Consider the following 7,954-nt stretch of genomic DNA (forward strand, 5'->3'; position numbering starts at 1 on the left):
GCAACACAAATGCACAGTCTCATCTTTTCTTGGTAATAATTCACCACTCTGTAAAACTTGCTTATCCAGTGGTATTCCCTTGGCCACCCCCCTTTCCCAAGCTTGCCAACTTAATGAAACTTGTGGCCAACTCCTTAAGACTGATCTCTGGCTTGTGTTTGCTTTCTCTGCCATTGTCTGTTAATTATTCTATAAATACTCTCAGCATGTCTGGCTTTCTCTGTGTACTTGATGTATTTTTGTTTGTAGATATAATCATCCACCTTGGGCTTATATATGTCTTGATAGTTGGAGAGGCCTTGGTGGCTTGTGTTTTGGGGAATCTTCTAGATATGAAGACAATAGCTATGACCAGCCAAGGCTGCTAACTTCCTGCCAGATATTCCACCAGAAATCAGTCTAACTAATACTTAGAAACTTAGGTTCAGGGCTTAGAATAGGCACAGCCAACGTTGAAGTTATGAGAAATCTTACAGAATTGTTAACAGAAGAGGTTACTCCACCCCCAGAGACCAACAAAGATCAGTATATTCCTTAGCTCAAGTGGCCCTCAACAACAGGATTCCATTAGATTATTTACTCACAGCCCAGGTGGAGTATTAACATAGCTAATACCTCTTGCTATACTTGAATAAATACCTCACAACAAGTAGAACTAGAAACCACTAAGTTACTCAAACTAGATTCCTTTGGGTGCCTGGGTGGCTCAGATGGTTAAGCATCTGCCTTCAGCTCAGGTCATGATCCCAGGGTCCTGGGATTGAGTCCCGCATTGGGCTCCCTTCTCCTTGGGAGACTGCTTCTCCCTCTGCTTCTCTCTCTCTCTCTCTCTCTCTACCCCCCTCTGTCTCTCATGAATAAATAAATAAAATCTTTAAAAAAAACTAGATTATTTTTTAATTTTATTATGTTATGTTACTCACCATACATTACATCATTAGTTCTATGATTCACTGTTGGCGTATAACACCCAGTGCTCTACTCAATACATGCCCTCTTTAATACCCATCACCAGACTAACCTGTCCTCCCACCCCTCTCCCCTCTAGAACCCTCTGTTTCTCAGTCTATAGTCTCTCATGGTTCGTCTCACCCTCCAATTCCCCCCCATTCATTTTACCCTTCCTACTATCTTTTTTCTTTAACATAATAACTAGTTAGATTCTTAAAGGGACATATGAGCTATTAACCTTAAAAGAATCAGTTATCTTAACAGCAAAAAGTGTTTTTTTTCAGGAATAACAAAGAATTGCAATTTGAGACAAGCAAGTTATGGCAAAAGCATAGGGCAAGTTAGTTCCACAAACACAGCAGAGAAATTTTATTTTATGGAGAAGGAGGAAGTGGGGAGAGGTTGTTTTGAATGAAAGTCCTTTGGAGAAAAGCAAGAGTTCAGGGTGATGACAGTTTTTCATTGGCTGTGTTGCAGGGGTGGTTGATTTCTCATAGGAGATGCAATGTACATTGTTCCCTATTGGGGCCAGCAATTGAGAATTCTTTTCTGTTGTGCATTCTTCTGTTAGGGGTCTGCAGTTGATAATTCTTCCTCTAACTGGCATTGAGTGGTATGGCTCCCACTTCTACTATCTCAAGTCCACTTTAGTGAGGGTCTCCCTTTTTGATCAGGATTTTTGTTCCCAAGCATCACTAATCAAGAGTCAGGTTTTCTTTATTTACTGGTTTTATCCCTAGATGCCAGGACAGATCTTCCTGGTTGTCATGTCCTATATCAGAGTGCATAACAGTTGAAAACCACTTAAGTCCCCATTTGGGTAATGAGAAAGCTCATACTCAGGCACTTACCATCTAAGGTCCATATCTTCTCAAGGTCATTAGTGTTGGAGACCATCTCCTTATTGGGGACATCATTTTTCAAAACAGAAGAACTAACAACAATTCCAAATTGTATGATGGTTCTAAATCAGGACCCTAGATCTGAATGTAGCCAGCTGAAAGATGCTAACTTAGGGGAGAAGAATTCTCCAGCAAGGGGCAAACCCAGAGTCATGTATGTCTTCTACCCACTGTGAATACTGTAAGAGCACACTGAAAGAATTAACTGAGTGCATTTGGAAAAATACAGTGCAGGCATAAACATGAAGCAATAGCTAATGAAGTTTTTGCAAAAATAGCAAAACTTCAAAAAACAGCATTAAAACAGTATTATTTCAAAAAAACTGTTTGTAAACAAATGTTATCCAATGACATAGTCTGTAAGGTTGCAAATTCAGAGACCATAAATTTGGATTAAGAATCCAGAGTCAAATAAGACTTGTGAAATCTGAACTTTCTAACCCTTCAGAAAAAGGAAGTAAAGAAATAATTTGTCCTGGGGTCATGATGAGGCTATTTCCGAAAGGCCACAATCAAAAGAGGTTTCCTCCTTTTGCAATGGTTTGGGAAATGCACACAAAGCAGGTCCCTTCCATGAAAGAGATAGTAGAAGCAAACAGTGAGGAAAAGGTATACAAGCCTGGTCTGGACATCTTGAGAAAGTGGTTCATCAGATGTCATCTGCTTCAATTCCAGGAAATCTTTACTTTTAGGTCACCAGCTGGTGTGCAGGCCCAATCAGGGTTTGGTACTTTCTTTAAATTTGTCACATGAATCCAAGAGTCTATTCCTTGGAGTTGGATGGCACAAGGACTAATTAGCAGTTTCTTTGAAGAGCCTTTCTATAAAGATTGAAAAGATTCTTTGTGGAGGTGTCTTTTGCAACAAATGAAATCTCCAGGTTGCATGGTATGATGCTTATGGTGGTTATCTCCCGGGAGTGAAAAGATTGCTCAACCAAAGCATGGTTATTTTTAATAGAAGTAATTAGGTGTTTATAATATTGAAGTATATCTCCTTCTATCAGCTGTGGGTCAGAGGAGGGAGGAGCTTCCAGGGACTGGATGCCCTCTGACCATCTCAAAAGATGAGAGTCTGAGTTTCAAAGGGAATGGAGCTGAGATTTAGAGGGAGTAATAGTATTTTTGGCCAAGATACTTGGAGGGTTGCTACAAATTTTGCTAATTGAGTCTTCATAGTGTCATTTGTGTGTTCAACTAACCCTAAGGAGTGAGGACAATATGCACAAAAAAAAGTGTAGTAAAACCAGCCAAACAAAAAAGACTGTCAAAGCACCCAACCAGTACAATGATTTCCCCTATCACTATTAAGTTCAAAGGAAGTCCCCAAGTAAAGATAATTTTTTTCTGACAGAATCTGTAGCTATGGAAGTAGCAGTGGCCTATGTACAAGGGAAAGCTTCAGTCCAGTGAGAAACCATGCAAACCATGACTAAAAAACATTCTGAAATCCATCTTTGTGAACAGGTTTCCCTGGACTATATTTTGGTTGGGTGGGACAAATGAGGTGAGCACTTCTGGTGGCCTTGTTAATACTTCCCCACCAATATTATTTGGCCAAAAGTAGACTTCTTTTTATTAAACTATCAATTATTAGATATCTCTTGTCAATTTTATTATTGTCAAGATAATCTTGTCAGATAATATTATTTGGAAGAACACCTCTTTGGATCATGACAGAGATTTGGCTATTGGTTTCCTTGAGAGCATCATTTCAGGCAGAAATGTCAGTGAAGTGGTTTCCTTTAGGACTCTAGTGAAGAGTCTGGAAGGTCCAGAGCCACCTGTAAAAGTATGGCATCTGATACATTTTGGACATAGGAACCATTTTTAATTTATCCCCATTAGAGGTAAAACAACAAAAATTTCATTGGTTCCACGAGCACCAAAGTCACGAGCACCAAAAAGGCATACTGACTTTCAATATAAATGTTTGTAGTTTTGTCCTTAGCCTGAATACAAAGATAGTTAAAGGGAAGCCCATGATTATTTCTTCAGTGGTCTTAAATAAAGGCAATGGCAGAAATGGCTCTGAGGCAAAGGGGTTTTGCCTGTACTACAGGGTCTAGTTGCTGAAGGAGGAGAAGTAGGTGGTGCTCAAAACATTTTGAGGTCTGGGATTCCGTTTCTTAGGGATTGCTCTTTAGAGCAAAAGGAAAATTACTAAACAGCACAGTATTAACAGGAACAGTCTGTTCTGAAAGGAATCTGACCAACGGCCAGCACAACAGTTCCAATAGGAATAGTCTGGGTCCAAAAAGGAATCGACTGAAGACCAAATTAGTACTCTCAGATAGGACAAGGCCTTAAAACAGATCTTGAAGAAAACCTGGAGAGCTGAAACACAAAGCAAGCAGAGTTCAAAATCCAGGAGAAAATTTACCTTCAAATTCTGGGGTCAACAAAAAATCGGTGAACCCAGTTAGCCTGTGCGTACAAGCTCCTGTTTGCTCCTCTTTCTGATCATTCCATAATGTTAATCTTAAAAATAACTTCTATTTTACCAGCAAAAAAAAAAAATGGGTTTGTTAGGGAGTAAGAAAATTTCAATTCGGGACAAGCAGTTATGGAAAATCCATAGGTGAGATGAATAATAGAGAAGAACATTATTTTATGGAAAGGAAGGAGGAAGTTGGGAGGGGTTGTTCTGAATGAAAGTCTATGGGGAAAAAAATAGAGTTCAGGGTGATGATGGCTTCTCACTGGTTGAGTTGCATGGGTAGTAGATTTTTCATAGGAGACGCGTTTGTCCATCTTTCCCTATTAGGGCCTATAATTGACACTGAGTGATAGGACTCCCCCTTCTTGCATCCCTAGTCTACTTTAGTGAGGTTTACATTTATTAATTTTCACAAATCTTACCCCAGGATGGTTCAGACCTAGGTTTTCTTATGTTTTGAACTGGCTTACTTCCTGACTTGGAGCTCTCTTGCATTCAGGTTTTCAAATTATATTGTTGATTGGGCGCCTGGGTGGCTCAGTCGGTTGGGCGACTGCCTTCGGCTCAGGTCATGATCCTGGAGTCCCGGGATCGAGTCCCACATCGGGGTCCCTGCTCGGCAGGGAGTCTGCTTCTCCCTCTGACCCTCCCCCCTCTCATGTGCTCTCTCTCTCTCATATTCTCTCTCTCAAATAAATAAAATCTTAAAAAAAAAATAAAAAAAAAATTATATTGTTGATTATTTTAATTTGTGCCTCATTTACTATTTTCAAATTTCATGTGCCATGTATTTCTGGTTGTTGTTGTACTACTACTTAAAATGTCAAACTCAAAACCATTCATCAGAATGGTTACCCTTTGACTAAAGGAAATGAGAACCCAAGTTGATGTCTACACCTTATTTCCTCAAACCTCCTTGTTACTCAACTGTGGCCAAAGACTTTCACCTAGCATGCTTGTTGAACATAACAAATATCAATGAACATAAAGCTCTCTCCTCCGCAGTACATGATGGACCCAAAGCAGGTTGCCAACCACTCTAGCAGTGAAATGGGCTTACACAATCATAAAAATGGATCATCAATGCTTTATTGCCATTAAGATTCAAAGGAGGTGATGTAAAAGAAAATTCCAAAGTGAAGCAAGCATTGCTAAGAGAGTCATTCAAAATAGGGCAGGGAAGACGTTCAGGAAGCAGGGCTTATACACATCTCCTATTTCAATTTTTGGAACACCAAGAACTCTTGACTTTGTCAACTGCAACTTTTCAGTTGCACCAAGACTGCCTGCCTCCTGGAACACATTCTAATTTGGACTGGACTAGAGACAATGTAACAACTGCTAGCTAAATAGCCAATCATGCATTAATTAGATAGTCAGTTTACCTCTGGCAGCACCAATCAGAATTCTTTCAAAACAAGTAATGTAACCTTGTGGATTTTGCCTTTATAAACCTGTACTCCCTGATTGCAATTCTAAGCATAAGCACACTTTTGATGTCTGTAGTCTGTATGCCTCACAGATTATTTATATTCCCTAAAACCCCAATAAATGAAGAATAAAATAAATGGCATTTCCTAATAGCTGTTCTTTTTTCTAATTCTTTTTTGTTGCTGACACAGGAGTGGTGACCAATAGGCAGAAGTTATGAAACCCTAAACATAATGCAGAAAGAAGTCAAAATGCCCAGCAAAACTTAGGGAGGCTCAGGAATTGGAGAGACCAAGTATCAGTGAAGACTTGTGGTAAGACATGAGCCTGAAAATCAGATACCCAGGGCCCCTTCCCACGCACAAGAATAAGTCTCACAGGCCCTACAGAAGAACAAGTTTCACAGTCTGGAGAAACTGGGCAATAGTGGCTTGACTTGGGCACACGCAAAAAGCTGGGCTGGAGTACTCAACAGAAACAGGCCATTGACTCCCTCTCATGGACTGTATCCTCTAGGGGCAAGAGATGACAGAGACAAAGCACCAAGGACAAGATCTCTAGAGGCTGACATTGGGGGCCTCCAACTGAGAAGGCTGGCTGGCTATCCAGCCACTGCACTGTAAAGCCCACTTTCCCACACATCTTCCCATGGCTTTGAATGCCTCCCTCTTAAATAAGAACATTTGGTATCACCAGTTATGAACATAAAATATTAAGGGGAAAATTTTTTTAATTGAATATGAAAAATTATTTTTCTCAGAAAGTAAGACACTACATCATGAAAAAAAGTTAAAAAATATATTTAAAAAAAGCCAGAGACCAAAAGTTAGCACTTGGAAATAATATATCAGAAAGAGAAATAAAAGTATTGGAAGATAATTTAGAAGGCAAATTTATAAAATACTATACAAAAGAGAAAAAAAAAGAAAATGAGTTAAGAGAATTGATCCAAGATGTCCAATATCCCATTAACAGGAGTTCCAGAAAGAAAGGAAAAGTAGAGTTCCGTCAGAGCGGACATCTTGTGGCTGTGTCATGCGCGTGAACCCCGTAGGGCCGGGGAGGCACCAGCTGCCGCGCGGGGAGGAGGACGAGGCCGCAGCTTGAGGGAGGCCCCGGCCCCTCTGCGCCTGTGTCTGGCAGAGCCGGTGTGAGACAAAGAGACAATCCTTCCCTGCCGCCCGGATAATCAAGAGTTTTGGCCAGACCTTTGAGCACACACCGAGAGAGTGAGGAGCCAGACGAAAAGCACAGACTATGGCGCTGAAACGGATTAATAAGGAACTTAGTGATTTGACCCGTGACCCTCCAGCACAATGTTCTGCAGGTCCAGTTGGGGATGATATGTTTCATTGGCAAGCCACAATTATGGGACCTAATGACAGCCCATATCAAGGCAGTGTATTCTTTTTGACAATTCATTTTCCTACAGACTACCCCTTCAAACCACCTAAGGTTGCATTTACAACAAGAATTTATCATCCAAATATTAACAGTAATGGCAGCTTTTGTCTCGATATTCTAAGATCACAGTGGTCTCCTGCTTTAACTATTTCTAAAGTTCTTTTATCCATTTGTTCACTGCTATGTGATCCAAACCCAGATGACCCCCTAGTGCCAGAGATTGCACGGATCTATAAAACAGAGATAAGTACAAAAGAATATCTCGGGAATGGACTCAGAAGTATGCCATGTGATGCTACCTTAAAGTCAGAATAATCTCCATTATAGCTGGAATAAACTTTAAATTACTGTTCCTTTTTTGATTTTCTTATCGGCTGCTCCCCTATCAGACCTCATCTTTTTTAATTTTATTTTTTGTTTACCTCCCTCCATTCATTCACATGCTCATCTGAGAAGACTTAAGTTCTTCCAGCTTTGGACAATAACTGCTTTTAGAAACTGTAAAGTAGTTACAAGAGAACAGTTGCTCAAGATTCAGAATTTTTAAAAAAATGGAGCATGTGTATTATGTGGCCAATGTCTTCACTCTATCTTGGTTATGAGACTAAAACCATTCCTCACTGCTCTAACACGCTGAGGAAATCATCTGAGGGGGAGGGGGAGGGAGATGGATGCTCAGTTGTCACATCAAAGGAAGCAGCATTATTCTAGCATCCAGTCTTTTCTTAAGCCTTCCACTGTTAGAGATTTGAGGTTACATGATATACTTTATGCTCATAACTGATGTGGCTGGAGAATTGGTATTGAATTTATAGCATCAGCAGAAC

At 40.2% G+C, this 7,954-nt stretch overlaps 1 pseudogene; it reads left to right on the forward strand.

The window, feature by feature from the left end:
• The first annotated feature begins 6,747 nt into the window (after positions 1-6,747).
• Positions 6,748-7,420, forward strand: LOC113914617 (annotated as a pseudogene).
• Positions 7,421-7,954: the final 534 nt, after the last annotated feature.

Source organism: Zalophus californianus, chromosome 11, assembly GCF_009762305.2.
Source record: "Zalophus californianus isolate mZalCal1 chromosome 11, mZalCal1.pri.v2, whole genome shotgun sequence".
NCBI classification, from domain to species: Eukaryota; Metazoa; Chordata; class Mammalia; order Carnivora; family Otariidae; genus Zalophus; species Zalophus californianus.